At 35.9% G+C, this 17649-nt stretch overlaps 1 protein-coding gene across 1 annotated transcript in view; it reads left to right on the top strand.

The window, feature by feature from the left end:
- Positions 1–17649, top strand: part of LOC124634535 (suppressor of lurcher protein 1-like) — a 375250-nt gene that overhangs the window by 87095 nt on the left and 270506 nt on the right. The gene's annotated exons all lie outside the window — the stretch shown is intronic.

Here is a 17649-nt window from a genome sequence, read left to right as displayed (position 1 = left end):
GCTTTCTCTTGACAATACGGCCAGTATCATAAACAGAACTAAACCTGCAAGGAGTTAAATGCACCAAAAATAGTAACGGTATAAAAGCACAAGGTTGTCATATCTTGTCAACAAGAGCTAACCTCGAGAATAATGAGCAACGGAATACGATTCCCAACAGTTAGAAACACACAAAGGAACATGAAAATAAGAAAGGATAGAGAACAAAATAAGAGGATCTTTGAACGAAACATTTGTAACGAAGCAAAGGATTTGTGTTGAGTCAATCATGCTTGTTCCCTAAATAGCCACTAACTAACTTCTTCGCATTTTGTGACGTCAGACAGATAGTGGGCCTTATTTTCGTAGATCTGATGTATAGGAAACTCAAGTGTGAAATAGTTTAGAATACCTGTTGGGTTTAGTTGAAATACTATGTATAAGGTAGGTAAGTCTTGAAGTTAATTTAATCCAAATAGTGTTACTGTAGATTTAAGGAGATAGTTTGTTTTTATTACTCACAGATAAATTCCGAATAAACTTATCTAGATAAATATGTTTTAAATGCCAAATTGGAGCAACTGGAGTACAACTCACAACAGAATATGTATTATAGAAGAACAAATTATAACATAAAATGTGGAATATTTTGAAAGTTACACGTGTATACGTATGACGAAGGTAGTAAACAGTAAATTCTATATAATTATATTCAGAGACAATGTAATCAACATACAAACACGAGTAAGTCCTTCAAAGGAAACGTTATCCAATTTGTGTTCGAAAATAATTCGATGTTTTATCGACAGTCACTAATCTTTATATATTATTATTCATTTTGAGGCACGTGTATCTAAAGTATCTTCCTACTTTTATTCTTTATCATCTAGTCGGAAAACGAGCAGAGGAAAAGCAGTTTTGACTAAGCTTTTGAAGAATTAAAACTGTCAAAAATAATCTAGGTATGTACATCCCTCACATAGATTACACAGCATGTCCTATGACAGAGGTTTCATGATCATACAAAATGTATAGGTACGTCACAATTTTAAACGCGGAATAGAAATCGACACCTCGTAAAATTCACTCGCCGGTATTAGAATAGAAGTGTACATAAATTGCGACCTCCATTCATTCTGGCCTCCATACATTACTCACGCCGATGTACGTATGTACAACACATGGTCGAATTCAAACGAATCCTGTACAAGGGAAATGGTTAAGCTTAAGCCGAGATTATACGTCCAATACACGAACATTAGGGGCGCTTAATACCTCCCAAAGTATTTGCTGGTATTCGGGCCAGTTTACTTACTGCAAGTTGTCTCATTAACTTGGATTTAGTTACTTGAAACACAATTAACTTCACTAAGAACACTGAACAGTTCTTGGTTCTCGTTTTGTGTGAATGTTGAGTTTATTATTATAGTCGTGTTAGTGGTGCCTTTGTTTGTGTGCTGGTCTCGTGATTAGGTTTGCTAAAAACTTGAGTAGTAGGAAACCCAAGAACAGTTGGTAGTTAGTTATTAATATAAGCGTTGTATTCAGAGAATGCAATTTTTTATCATCTCAATTGCTATTGCGATGCATTTCTATCTCGACAATGATTTCAAGATAATGTTACTACTAAATAGTAGGTAGGAACTGTACACTATTCGAGACCAAGATCCCAGGCTATTTCCCAAGAAAAACAAGAATATAATAATTTCCAAGGAGGTTCCGCCCGCAATGAGGCAAGCTAGCGCCCGAGTTATGGCAACACTGCCACAGTAAGCAAGCAACCCGTCCTCTGTAGACATTGCCTGAATGCAGCCGCTAACGAGAGATTTACTGGCGTCTTTATTATTATTATACTAGCTTCTGCCCGCGACTTCGTACGCGGATCCTGTCCCTTATGCCAGCGACTACGGGGTCAGCAAAATCAAAGATCTGAATCGTCTGATATTGAATTTTAAGGGCCCGTTGACTTGAAAACAACGGAATACGCATAGCCATTAGAAACGTTCCATATATTTAATTTTTGTACTTCAACGGCAAAAGCACAGCAGACTAAACAAAACGCTGAGAACTGAACCGCAATAGACGTGACCATAGGGATAAAAGTAGTGATTCTAATTAGTCCTCATTTAAGTTGTGTGTGGCAAAAATATTACACGTATTATTACGTAAAAAAACATTAAATGTTACTGAGATGACATAGTCGTGATGACTTAGTGGAAGTCGTGGTTGTTTAGTGGGTAGAGAACCAATCTCTCAAGTATGAGTGTGCGTCTTTGATTCCAGGTCTGGCAAGTACCTGCCAATGCAACTTTTCTAAGTTCGTATGTACTTTCTACGTATATTTTGGATACCAATGACCGTTATTCGGAGGGGATGTTAAACTGTAGGTTCCGGCTGTCTTGGCAGTCGTTATGGGTAGTCAGAAGCCAGTAAGTCTGACCAGTTTTACCAAGGGATGTTGGGTTGAGCGGTTAACTGGGTTGTGGAGGTCAGATAGGCAGTCGCTCTTTGTAAAACACTGGTACTCAGTTGCATCATGACTGGAAGTCAACCCTAACATAATTGGGACAAAGGCTCTAGAGATAATAACGACAATAATAATGAGGCATCTGAGGCTGATGACGGGGAGTAGCGACCCCGGGCATAAATACTGAGTTCTCCAGGGAGAGTATACTGTCCCCCATCTCCGGACGGTCGGAGTGAACCATGACGGGGGTAGGTCTCACGCCTCTGGCTCGGCTTGACCATCCAGAGTGGAGTCGCTTGAACAGGGTTAGTAGCCCTGCTCGGAGGATAGGTGCCTCGTGGTAAGTGACCCACAGGGAGCGCGTAATCTGTGTTTAAAATCCGCCGAGGTATCCTCACACTTCAGCCGCTCATTCCTTGTTGCCCTTTTGTTGCTATTCAGTGACTGATTCCCGGGGGCCCAGTAAGTGAGCTGGCGAGTCTCCACCTGCCATTTTTACATACGTATCTAATACATTGTCATCGACAGGTGCCATAGTTCCCATAGTTTCCCCATTCCTAGTCCATTAGCATCCCATCACTATAGCCCAAGTAGTATTCATCCACAGTTAGCAATGGTATAGCACAGAACCGGGTATTGTCTTTTTTTTTAACGACGTCCACCGGGGATTGTCCTTGCGTTCATTTCTATAGTGTATAAAGGGATAATCGTCGGTTCTGTGTCACCATTTCATTAAAGTTGCCTCAAAAGGGCTTCAGCGTATTGGCTTCGGCCTAACGTTTGCCTCCCGAAAATTCGGAACTCTGTAGTCCTGAGGTCTGGAATTATATCTTATTATATCTTCGTTATTATTTGTTTGTGAGAAAGAGAAAAGAAAAAATACGTGTCCATTATTTTAGGGTTATCTAAAAGACGGACTAATTACTTTTTTGATTCACCATACCTATTTCATAACATTCATTTCTATACATTTCAAGTGAAGTATTGCTCTTGAAGTTACACATCAGGTGTTCCAGATCTTCGATGTTTATACGTCAACAGAGAGTGCTTACCAGATTGAACCACTTTTGCTAAAACGTCATATCTTTGTATGCTATAGTCTAGCTGGGCTCCTGGGGTTCCACATCAGGTGTTTTACATCTTCAATTTTTATAAGTCAACAGAGAGTGCTTATCAGATTGAACAACTTTTGCTAAAACGTCATACCTCTATATGCTATAGTCTAGCTGGGGCCCTGGAGTTCCACATCAGGTGTTTTAGATCTTCAATTTGTATAAGTCAATAAAAAGTGCTTATCAAATTAAACAACTTTTGCTAAAACGTCATACCTGTATATGGTACAGAGAAGCTGGGCTCTTGGGGTTCCACATCAGGTGTTCCAGATCTTCAAATGTATTATCTCAGCTGAAAATGCTCATCACATGAAACAATTTCTGCTATGGCACCATTTTTGTATCTCTTATAGTTTTGTTGGTCTGTTGGTGTTCTGCATCAGGTCTTCAAATTTCGAAAATAAATTATAGCCTATATGTTGACAGGGCTTAATACTGATACAACAAAGAAAAAATCATTGAAATCCGTTCAGTAGTTCGGAAGATTAGCGTGTACAAACAAACAGACATACAGACATACAGACATACAGACATACAGACATACAGACAGAATTTTTTTTTTGGATTTGTGCTCCATTACTGTTCTTAAACCCCACCCAATTATTATTTTTTTAATATATTCAATGTACAGACAAAGTTTTTTTACAGATTTATTATATGTATAGATTATTATATGTATAGATAAGGTCATATTATACTAGTAGAACATAACTCTCCTTCTGACACAGTCGGCTAAAACATAACGTTCGGAAAGAGTCTGTTTTGTATGCTAATACATAAATGTTTTGTATGGTTAGACATACAGACTCACTACATTTTACTGGACCTTATATTTATGTAATTTGATGTCATCATAAATTCCTATGCATATGGTTTTACACCGATCTCAATAAAACACATAAATAAACCTTTTTCCCTTCTTAGACTCGCAGCGTTCATAATAATGTCTTTTCCGCTAATAGACCAAGTAATCATTTTGTCGTACAACAGAAATACCTTTTACTTCAAAATAAATTGGATTTAAATTGCACAAGGAAACAACTTTTCCCTATTGTATTCATGTGTTCATTTATTTTTCATTGATGACGTGTTTTTGAGGTAAAATACTACCCCTCTTATTCTTTATCTAATTATGCGCAGTTTTTTGATGAGAACAGACAAACAGATCTATATTCAAGTAATCCATTTTCAATTTAAAGGACACCAATTCAAAATTACTTATGTAATTACAATATAGTTATTAAAAATCTTGTGATTCCCATGTAGAAATATATCAACAAAGACAAGAAAAAATATCAAAAACGCAATCTTATATTCTTGAAAATATTACGTATTCATGAACTTCCTCCACGGTTGAACCTTGAACTCGTTTTAAAACGACCCAAGGGGGGAAAAAAGTACAAAATCACAAACGTTCCCCACCCATTTCCGTGCTCTTAGGTACACGGGGCGCATTAAGAAGCATTAGTTCAGTAACAAAGGGTGGTATGACAAAGTGCCTTCCTTTCCGAGGTGACAATAGAAGTGTTGCTTGTTGTACCTCCGAGGTGCCACGCGACCGAAGCCATTGAAAGTCTAACGACTTAATGCATCGTCTCGTTATTTCTAGAAATGAAAGTATTTTAGGCCGACACTTCTTTCTTGGTTCGTTTTTATAAAGTCTGAATGTGGTTTTATGGTCGCTGTTTTTCTGTGTGTAGAAGCGAAATGTGGCTGCAGTTGTGATAAGAATGTTTTGTTACTTTTTAGTATGTAGTCGTTTATTTCTGGGACCTGAATTTTGTATGTGGTTATGACTACAAGAACAATAATGTCAGTTGTATAAAGTTAAGTAAATTATAAACATGTTTACAATAGTAGCAAAAATGATGCGATAAGACCTATCGTTCTAAAAAGTTATAACGTATTGAATTTTCTTTTCTACCGGTACAAATGTAACTCTTGTCTAACTAATGTCCGCACTCCGATTCGTGAAAAAGCAGCTTAGAGTAAGTGCTCGCTTGAAATTATTCAGATCACTACAAAAACAACTTGGGAAACCCTACTTACATAATAGAACACGATTTTTTACGTTTGGATAACATTGGTTTTACCGAAAAAAAACGTTTATTCTCTGTAGAACAGGATGGACGGGGAATACTAATCTGTTATTTTGTATGGAATTGGATTCAGAGAGCAATTCTAGGTAACATGACCCTTAATTAGAGTCGGGTGTGGTTATGTCTGTGAACTATGTTATCCGAATATTTTAGGGTATTAAATGAACGTTGCCCCTTTAGCCACACCGAGAAAGAATTCACCCGCGCCCAATGGGACCTTCTTCACGCACCCGGGTAAAAGCCTCACTACATAGGATTTTTCAATTACATGAATCTTCGTTCAACGTACGAACGAAGTCGTCGTCAACTGTTCTCACAAAGTCTAGACTGATAGGTAAATGTATTTACGAGCTTAAAATACAATACGAGAATCTACTAACAAATCTGTATCGGTCCTGGTCACGCATATATTTATTGCATAGAACACAGTTACATTCAAATGCAAAGCGATCGGCATGTCCATAACGGCAAAATGCAAAACGGACTGTTTTTATGCAAACTTATGAAATACAATTTTACCGTTGACGCATAACTAACTGAGTTTCCAAACTGAAAACAAGCGCTGAAAATGTTTTTCCGAACGTAAAATTATACAAACGCGGTTTTACCATGGTTTTGAAAATGGAATCATGATTTTTTTTTAATGTTCCATTTTTGAATACCCTGGATAAATAAATCATGTTTAGGAAACATAGTGAAGGGGCTCTCCTTTTCTATATCATGAACGAAACGGACGGGTTGAAAACCATAGATGTAATATAGTAAACTATTACATCTATGTTGAAAACAAAGATATTTCATACCGGCTTTCGCCTACATACTCCTACATAAGTTTTTGAACTCTCCCAGGCAAACCTTCGTATGTTTCCGTGCCAGAGTTCAATGCCATATTTCGTTTACAATTTTATATTTCTAACGTTGAACTTACTTTCTTTTGTCAAAATAATAATGAGAAATAAGCCGCTGCCTCATGTTTTATTTATTTTTAGATATTTTCCTTTGTCGCATGAGACAAATAATAGGAATTTATTAATAAATATTTCTTTGACGATGTATGCCTATTTTTAACATCAGCAATATAAATTGATATTATTATAAAGTCACCCTCCTTGTGTAATTACTTTCAACACCCCGATAAAATTTGCCTTTATTTTATGTAACAAGTTACATTAAAACCAACATATACACACACACACACACGCACACAAACATTCGCCTATGTAATATCAGTGTGATATAAGAAAGTATAAGTACCGAATTACGACAAACAAACTGCCAAGCTATTATATGCATATTTACAACATCTCGTTAACAACATTCTGAACAGTCCTCGTTAGTCCTTTTAATGACAGTTAGAATGTTTGTGTGTAAATACGAGCCATTAACGTAAAACTAATTTGTGCGACTTACCGGCTAATATGTTAGTCTCAATAAATAGTTATACAAGTATATTCCTTTCAGTTCTTGGAGCCAAGGAGAATTATTCAGAAAGTTAGCTCGTTAAACCTCTTGAGACAAGGCTAACTTTCTAAAAGTGAAACACGAGGAAATGGCTAGACGAATATACTTGTACTTGTTTTGTTGGGGACTTGGATTTTGTTCGTTTAATAGGTTTTTGATAGGCTGTTTTGTTACAAGGTTGTTCAATACCTACTGTAGTAAAAGAATGTGTGTCAATATTAAAATCATTCTATTTGAAGATCGCCTCGATTATTTACTTTTTTAATCAGACTTTTTTTTTAAAGTTCAACCTAAGAGCGTTAACCTGATAATACTCAAACGTTATTTTACAAGGGTTTTAATTGTTTCATTAAACTTCTTTCGGAAAAAATATGAATATAGGCAGAATATTGGCGAAAATCCTATTCTGACGTCTAGATTAATCCGTTTAAAAATAAACATGGTCGTAAAAATATTCAAATGAGCAAACAAAATGGATTACAGAGGCTATAAAGAAATTGATTTTTGTATTATGACAGGCTATAATCAAAGTTAAGTCAAGTGAAAAACGGCCGCCTTTTATTTAAGAAAAGAACTTTCTATGCCATTTAACAACGACTTCAGATACCCTTTTATTCGTTCTTCTTCTTTATTTTATTCGTTAAAGATGAATAATAATATAAACAGAGAACTTTCGCCTTTTATAAAATACAGCAATTAATCTAGACAAAGTTGGCGACAATATAACACAATTATTATCCTTTTTTAAGGCTCGAAAAAAATTGTCCCTAATATATTTTCTTCTGAAGTAAAAAAAAGTTACGTTTGTTCATTGTAAAGATGTGATATAGAGCCCTTTTGTTGCGTTGGACAATATAAAAAGAATGGTGTCAGTGGAACGTGAAATAAATTAAAGCAACGCCATAAAAATCCTGACTATACAAACCCTTAATTATTTCATACGGGACTGCATTTCGCTTTGTTGTTTAGAATTTTATTGCTAACTGAATTAATGTAGTCTCGAACTTTCTGAAATCTCAAAGACCATGGTACTTTCACGCCGAACCAACTAAATAGATTTAACTGAAAGATACACTATACCAATAATCTAGCGTCTGCGTCAGGACCCATATCTTCAAAACTACGAGGGTAGCAATTGGTAGCAACCAATGGTAGCTTGTAGCAATTAGGTAGCAACTCTCTATATGTATTTCGAGAGGATCGGAGAGTTGTGACAGGGTTCTGACGCAGACAATCTAGCTAGATCATGATAAAGTAAATAAGCTGATTTTTTTAATAAAAATTACGCTAGTGACGCTAATTAAACCGTGGGGATTAGCTAGATACCCATAATTATGTGGTGTACCATAACGATTAGGCTAAAGTTTCGGGCACATTCTACACTATCTACTTAGAATGTCGATATACAATTAATGGACTAAGCTGTTAACAACATCTGTATTCTTGTTGACTATACACATATACGCTTTATTCCTCACCCCCTTACAACTTTGATTGTGATCTGAACAACACACAGAAGGAAGATCAAATAGGGATTATTTACCCGTATTTATTTTTAGAAACTCAAGCCTTACTTGATTAAAGACTTTTGGATTCCTTAAGCTACTTGCTTTGATTTACGAGTTTTTATGGTCTATAAATTCTGTACGATTTAAGTTTAAATACTAGAAGAGTAGCTAGTTACTCCCCGTGGCTTCGCTCGCTTCTGATGAAAACTAACCTAGTTCTTCCTCAGACACTAGATTTTTTATCTAAATATTTTCTAAAACTATTTAGATAAAAAATCTAGAGCTAACTTTAACGAAAGAAAAAAATCATTTTACTGAAACAAATCAAACCAAAATTACAAAATTTTCAGTTATTTATATATCGCGGTAGCTAGTTCTTGTTTATGGTATTCAAAATGACCCACATTTCCACATTTGCAACACTAAAAAATACAAAATCAATTACCCAAATAAGTCAAAACAGAGGGTACTTTTCGCGTCCGAGATAAAAACGAAAGACTTTTATTGTCCAAAGAGCTTTTAGCTCAGAAAGTTTCTCCCGAAAAAGATTTTCAAGTTAGAGATTAGATTAGAAATGGAACGTGGACACATCGACCAACTTCCTAGTGTACCGTTTGAATAAATGTTTACAGTGCTAGAAAATACGTTATTATTTATTTTATTCTAGCCATTACGAAATCAATACTTGATACATACCTATTTTCAAACTAAGAACACTTTATTTGTAAAGAATTATGTCTTTGGAAGACTGATTGTCATTTATTTATTTATTACTGGCTTCCGCCCGCGGCTTCGCCCGCGTAGAGTTCGGTTATATCGCGTTTCCTAGGGAATTGTTCAAAAGTCCGGGATAAAAACTATCCTATGATCTTTCTCAAGGTCAACTCTATCTCTGTATCAAATTTTATGAAAATCAGTTCATTGGTTTAGACTTGAAAGCGTAACAGACAGACAGACAGTAGTAGGGATTATACTAGTGGCTCTTCCATGAATGACAGATTTATTATTCTCAATTCTTCACTCATATTCCATTGATAAAGTAATATAAATGTACATATATCGTTCGTAGACTTAATCAAGACATATTGGTATCTGTATTTCAGAAACTTGTATGTAACCATAATACGTGAACGACTTTAGAGAGTACACTTTCAATATACAGACATGTACGGTAACATTTAATACAGAAATTCTAGGAACAGATCTTATTACCAGATGATTCTGTCTGGAATATCCAGACCATCTCGAAAAATTAGGTAGATTGTATTATTGGGTAATTTATATTATATTTATGTTATCATCCATTTATGAAATAAAATAAAATACTTCAAGACCTTTCTGACGCTTTAATTTTGCTCTCTGAAAACGGATATTTATCCAATAAAATATCACTTTTATTATCTTTAAAAAGAAAACACATACCATAATCAACAAGACGATTCCAATTTCAAAAGCAAGTAAAATCACGTTCCAAAGTTCAACGAACTTCTACTTTTAAACCGAGTTCAGAGCGCTCAGACTTGAAAGAGTCTACTGTACACAGTACAGATAAGATGAAGTTTTACAAAAACTGTCACGTAGGTACTTTAATTCAATATAAGCAGCGTCCACATGTATTATATTAGCGCGTGGTTCACGTAGAGTTGGGTTCACACCATATGTCGTCCCTCGCTTAACGAAGATTTAGTGATCTGACAGCCGGTACACAGTTCTACGTGGTAGGTTTTTACATTGAGTCTGTAAGTCAAAAGGTTAGGATGCGATTATTGCGGTCTTTGTGAAAAGGTTGACTTGTATGTTAGTTTAAGTCTTTTTATCGGTGGATAAGGTAGGAGGGTGTAGAATCTTTTTATATATTTTGATAGTTGTATTAGAGACATATGTATATCTGGGTTGCTAAGTAAGATACCTTTGAGAAATGTGTGTAAGTTACGATATAGGTGTCAAATTGAAAGAAAATTTACAGTTCTCTTTACTCAAATCAAAGGCTAGGATTTTTTAAAAAAAGTTATTAATTTTAAAAGACTTGTAGAGACATTGACATAACAAGTATTTTAATAAAACATCAGGCACACACGTTAAATGAATTTCAATCAAATCAGAACGTTCGACGTTAAACACAAATATTCATGCAAAACCAATTAAATGCACAGATATCTCATGATCACTGTTTATTTTCAATTATTTCATACAGTACACTTCGTTTGTAGCTAAATGAGGCTGGCTATAAACTAGCGATATGGGTAGGGTTGCAAACAGTATTTAAATAAATCAGTAATTACCATTTTTTTACTTCTTTTGGTCTCTACTAAGGAATTAAATATAGTTATATGGTAAATGAATTGACTGTCATATTATTCTATGTAGATTTTGCCAAATTCAATTCACTCTTGGTGAGTAAATGAATATCGAAACTATTCGGCTAAAGTGACAACCCTAAATATGGAGAGGTATTACAGTTTAACAACAGGATAGAATCGTATTATAAATTGGACTCTGTAACGATTAATCAAAGTTGCAAATAATTTGTAGGTCATGTTGTATTTGTATTGTGCGTTCATGTTACTGCGATTGATTGTGTATGTTGGTAGTTATTTAGCAGTCTGTAACGTTAGATTTGATCTGAAATCTCATCGAATCTACCAACACAGGGAGTCAATTACACTATTATCTTGGAATGAGAAGTAAAAATGTTTGTAACCAATGTTTGGCATCGGAATTCTCGTAGCAGTACTACGCCGTAGCAAATTATTCGTAGTCAATATCGCATTTCAACGTTGTTTCCCAAACTAGGCAAGACACGTCGTACAGATCTATAGCTAACAATTGTATCTATAACTCAATATGCTCATGACTATCGCATAAATTGTTGTTTGACCTAGTTGAACGTCTGAAGTTAAGCTGAGCCTTTATCTACATTGTTCCAAGGATGCCACCCAATGTACCCAAGTACGCAAATCTTCACTTTGAAGACGGTGTAGCGGTACGCTTATCAAAAAGCTGTGGATAGCGGTACGAGGCGAGGCAAGCCTCGTGTTTGGCGCAGCATTCGCTTTGTTGCACGCTAAAGATAAGCTGCAAAGTTGATACAATTTCTATACAAGCGTTGTCAATGTAGTTTGTAGTTCTGCAGGCTTTGTCGCTATATTTTGTGTTTGAGAGTTCTGAATTGGAAAGTTTGTTAACGCATAGTTGCGGGTGTTTCGCCAATGCTTAAGTAGTACTCAGAACTATGCATATTTATGCAGTATTAGAAAGAGGTAATGTTTAGTTTGTTGGGGTCATCTTTAGCTGTTTCGAAATAAAATCATAAATATGTAGGTACTGAAAGTAGTTCCCTATACAGTACAAATGCGACGAAAAACCATTAAAAGATGCACTGTTTTACAATGTTTTTGATTTTTAAGTTTAATGTAAGACACACTACAGTACTGTAAACCATTCGGAAAAAATTCCAGCTAGTATTAGAAGCTATAAGCATTTTCATACAGTAACTAAAATGTTACCAAGTTAATCTATTTTTCATTGTCTCAAGTTGATATTCAGCTTGAATGTTAATATGAGTTATTAATGGTCCCTGAACGCTACCCCTTTAATATTTAACGTGGCTGATATTAAGTGATGCATTATGCAAATAAATCCTTCCCACACTCCGAAAACATTTCAGTTTCAGGGCTGAGCTAAGCCGTATGTAGAATTAAAAACTTTTTGATTGTATTCGTGCTAAGTACCATTGAAATTCATATTAAGTGCTCGCTTTTTGGTGAGAATTTATGTTAAACAGGGTATTACAAAACATTTTGAATGCATTCTGGTATTTATTTTTCTGCAAATAAAGTAGGATACTAGATGGATTAGACGAATACAACATATTAAATAGTGTAACATTCCCACAAAAATTTATCAAGTCGCTCAAACCGCAACACGTAACGTATTCTATAAATGGTCTCATTTGTACAGGTCCACCGGATTCGTCCCTTATTTAATCACCATTACAGTTCCCGTGTTGACGGGTATTAGTCCAAGCCACTCCTAGATTCAGTGTGTGGGCACAGGAGTTAGGATAACGAAGATAAATAGCCCCGTGTGGAACCCATTCTTTTCTTTGGACCTCGTAATATAAAGGGTAATGGGAAGAAATATGATGATCGCGTTTTGTTTTTTAATGGTTGCGTGTATGTTTAAAATTAAGCTTATGCTCGTCTCCGTTACACGAGTAGATTAGGAATATATGTATGTAAAATAAATGCTAAATAAAAATAAAGGGTTTTACAATTTTGTAATGTTGTCCACATTACAAAATTGTAAAACTAAAAGTTTTAATTAAATGGTGATAATTCAAAATGTGTACAAGTATATATTTAGTGCATCCAAGGTTTTGTTTCTGTACTTAAACGTGAGTGCACCTGCCAACAAGCTTGAACTATGACATAGGCTGGTTTGTTAAACAACAGATTAAGTTAATCCAACTTAGTCCTAAGTTGGCGCTAAGTCGATTTGTAAAGGGAATATGTACTATTTAATACAATACTTTATTATTGAATCTTTCATGCCAGACAAGACACAAAAAGGTCAAGGAAAGAAGATTTATAATAGAATAAAAGTGTATAACAAATCTGATAAATTCGATTCAAACATACCGAAAGCCACACATCGATTATTCGGTATTCCAAATACAACAAATTACACTGCAGACACATAACTTATGAAAGCTGTTATTACCACAAGATAACTCAGTGACTTATAGTATAATACATATTGTGTTGTCTTATTGTGGGTCAATCGATCAGGAGGTCAAGCAATGCTTCGTGTGGTCAGTCCGTGGAGGGGTGACCATCCTGTCATGATGAGTTCCTCAGTGTTTCGGAAAGCATGTTTAATAGGTCCTGCCTGCAATATGAACATCTATGGCCAGTCAGAAACCAAAAAGACGAACCACCAGGCTTATCCAGGAGTTGGCCGGGTAAGAAGTCGCTTTGTGTAGAAAACTGGTACTCGTGTATCCAGTTAGATTGGAGGCCGAGCCTAACATGGTTGGGTAAGGGCTATATTCATATACAATATTAGATTTGTCTGTAACATTGGTAGACGACGAAATAATAAATCTTTGTACCACGGAGGAGCTTTGTACCTATAAGGAGCAATGACACCGCGGTATTCTCGTAAACGCCCTTCAAAGTCTGAATGTCAAATATGTAATAAAGGTTCTGAATCAGCATTTTTATTTTCCTCTTTTTTGTTTGAAAAATATTTCATCAGAATTTCTATTTGGCTAATAATTTTAACAGGTGTCAAGATTCAAGCACAGATTTTATCGCAATTGATACCTACTTACTAACATTGATATTTTTTTCAATATTTGTACCTAATTTATGAAAGTTCTGAAGACATAATATTTTATTAGGTAGTGACAAGACCTTTAGTAATGTTAAGTATAGTTAGGAGTAAGAGAAAAGATAAACGGTCATTCCTGTTAGATGTATTAATATCACAAAGTTTTAGAGGTCACCAAACTAATCTGTTCATACGTTATCATCATTCGGCCATTTGCTGTGCGCCATATTGTGCCCCTTTTATTGCTCAAGTTGGCTCCTTTACCGCGCACATGATTTGTGTGAGTTTACCATATAATACCGTAATTTGTATATATCGTGGTATGTTTACTTCGAAGCGTATTCGCCGTGTTTTCGCCTAGACCGTAAATATACCGCAGAACTAAATTTATTGAGGAAGCAGAATCATATCTGTGATTTATAAAAGCGATCTTTTTATTCGGCAGTTTAGGAGCTTCTAAGGAATTAAAGTTTTTTAGCTTCGTTGTGGTGTTTGGCTCTAATAAATCATCAACAGTCGAGGGGTGTTTCTATTATTTCTTATTTGGAAGTAATTAATTGCTTTTCCTTTTATTCTACTTCAAGTTAAACAATATAAAATTATCTTCAGTATTTTCCTCCTTTTTATCCACTCTAATAACTACGTCTACTTATGTATCTAGGTTTTCAGGTATGTTCAATCAAAATACAAGTTAAAGGAGATGGCCAAATTTTCATAGAAAAAAAACCCAGAATCGACAGCAATGAAATGGTTACCAATAGGTTCCTTATGAAAGACCTTTGATGGTGCCAAAAAATCCAGCCTGAAATCCATGGGGTATAGGAGCTATTTCATATTTTCGCAAAAATAGGTTATGTTGAATATATGTCCATTTTGAAGATTATTTACATCAAGGAACATAAAACAAAGTATACTAACATTATATAAGCCAATAGTAATAACCCCATAGTTTCAGAGTTGGCCTGGTGATTAAGTCTTGAGTTTGAAAGGTTTTTGGATAGGGCTACCCATTGCACTATTGGTATGAACCACTCCAGATACGATTAAGAACCGACTTTACCAAGTCCTCTCTAGGTTTCCCATTTATGAGCAACCTGAACATGAGCAATTGGCAAAAAAAGGGGAAAAAAACAAATAATGCATCACCAATTTCTATACTTTATGTAGACCTTTATTTATTTACATCTATATTTTTTAGATTTTCAAATAAAGTTACGGCCTTTTTGTCGTCCCACTGCTGGGCTGCGGCCTCCTCTCACACGGAGAGGGATTGAGCGTTAATCACCACGCTTGCTCAATGCGGGATGGTGAAATCAGACTATATAGTCCAGGTTTCCTCTTCATCATTAACTTCGATGTTCAGACATACAGAGTCTAGAAATTCTGCAGGCTCAATCAAGTCGCCTACATGTCTAGCCCAGGCAAGATAATATATAATAGATATGATATGGGCACAACTGCCTAATGTACGGCGACCGTGTATACAGCTGCAGTAATACTCCGAGATGCCTTGTGGGCTGTATAGAATGTAACAATAATAAGTTCTCATTTGAACGTGTCTCGATTTTATTCTACAACGTATCAAAGTATTTCCCTCATTTGTATTGAAGTTTACTCTGTCGGGATGTCTGTAAACTTCAATGGAATACACGCCCGTACCTCTCACATGCTCATAACAGTAGGATCTCGCTAACTTAACGTGATATGTTCCGATAGCGAAGACCAAAAGTTCGTCGTAAGAAAATATTGGGAAATCAGCTACGTCATGTGACGTTGCTTCTAACCTTTGAAATGAAACATTTCTTTGTGCGTTAAGCCGGTGTGCATCGACATAAGCAGCCAGAAGGTTTGGTCTACTTATATTTCCATCTATCTGTTCTATATATCTTTCAGTCAGGTAACTGTCGCTGAAGCTCTCCTGGGTCGCATTAACTAGAGCTGCAGCGATTCTATAATCTACAATCGCATTAGGCAAAGTGATATTAAAATACTTTTGCCGAAATATTTTGAAGTCACGCTTCATACGCCCGTTGATGGCTTCTACCACCCATCTAACTAATGTGACTAATCTCGATTTATTGGCCGCCATAGTCGATAGTTGTCTGTCATAGGTACCAAGAGACTGCGGCATACAGACTGTAAATCCACATTCTTCAGCGTATGGAACTGCATCTCGAAAGCCTCTATCCAGGATTAATACGTCATTTGGCTCAAGGAACCATCGTATTGGAGCTTCTTCCATATCGTTTGTGTGATTATCTAACAGTTGGCGTAATATAACAGCGTCTGATGTTCTGGCGTTGTAAGGTCCTGTGACTTCTATAATATACCCATCTCCACAAACGATCATAAATGGTTTAACTAGGTTTACATATTTGTGTAAACTATAGCTCATACATTGAAATAAGAAGTTGGTGCTTTTTTGCACAAATAAATATGTCCCATCCAAAATAACGATAGCTCTCGTTTGGGCTTGACTTCCAAAAATATGATTTGGTAAAATCCTATTTCTTGAGATAACTTCTTCTCGAGTAATGTGATCGAATCCGAGATGTCGTGGTAGAAAATCATTCTCGAGACATATTCTTGCCTGCTTTATTTTGAGTTGAATAGTCGATTTCGCTAAGCCGAAAACTGAGGCAAGTCGTCGGTTAGGTTCACCGCTTCTTAGTTTACATAAATATATTGCTAACATAGTTCTACCCTTAGCGTATTGTTGTAAAGAAGGGGATTCATTAAAAATTGAATTGAATTGTTGGTGATTTACTCCAGTCCAAAAGTGAAGCGAATCTGGATTCAATCCATTAATATTTTCAAAATCAAGCTGTCCTTTTTTTTCCATAACTTCTGTATATATCCGTATTATGTCTTGTATCCAGTCAGTCCTAAAACTTGCTAGCCGCGGGGTGACATTTTCAGAAAAATCCTCAAAGGTGATGGTTCTGGAATGGTGCTGGCAGATACGGGCGAGAGGTGGTATATAGAATCGATAATAGCTTAGTAGATATGCCTTGACCGTAATTGGTACACGATAAATGTCCAGGTTACGGCAATTGTTAATCATACACCGTCTTGATGTATTTGCCGCGCGCAATAAGCCGGTTATAGAAAACGATTCTATGCGTGGCGCTGCCGGTGGTGCAGGCGGATGACCTAACCTGTATACAATACGCTGCCAACATGGATGGCATATTGATCTGGATCCATCAAAGGTAATCTGAAATAAATGAAAAACTAGATAAACTGGATTCCTAGTGTTTGAGTGCAGCATTCTTTCTCTCATAAAAATGTAATTCTTAGGAGCATACTGCTTCTAAATTCTAAACTACTCAATAAGCTTCATATAATAAAAAAAAGCTATTAACTTCTTGTTGTCGCAACAAAGTGCTAAACATATGCTCTACGAAATCTCGATGAGACTCTAAAAACTCTAGAGTCAGTGTATGGCGTCTCCTTCGTAACACCGAGTGATCACAAGTCACACAGCTATTTTCGGCCATTTCAAATAATTATTAAAAATCGCAGCCTAGAAGGTCAAAGAAAGAAAATACAGACGATGGCTATCAACTTTTTTTCTAAAATTGTCTTTGAAAATCGCGCCATGTGACATTGTCAAATAAAAAAAATGACTTCGCAATGCAAAACCATAGTGCAAAACGGTCCAATCACGAGTCATAAACAGTAAAAGT

This window comes from Helicoverpa zea, chromosome 11, assembly GCF_022581195.2.
Source record: "Helicoverpa zea isolate HzStark_Cry1AcR chromosome 11, ilHelZeax1.1, whole genome shotgun sequence".
Classification (NCBI taxonomy): Eukaryota; Metazoa; Arthropoda; class Insecta; order Lepidoptera; family Noctuidae; genus Helicoverpa; species Helicoverpa zea.
The sequence above is the reverse complement of the archived record's forward strand: the minus strand, read 5'-3'. Positions and strand labels throughout refer to the sequence as shown.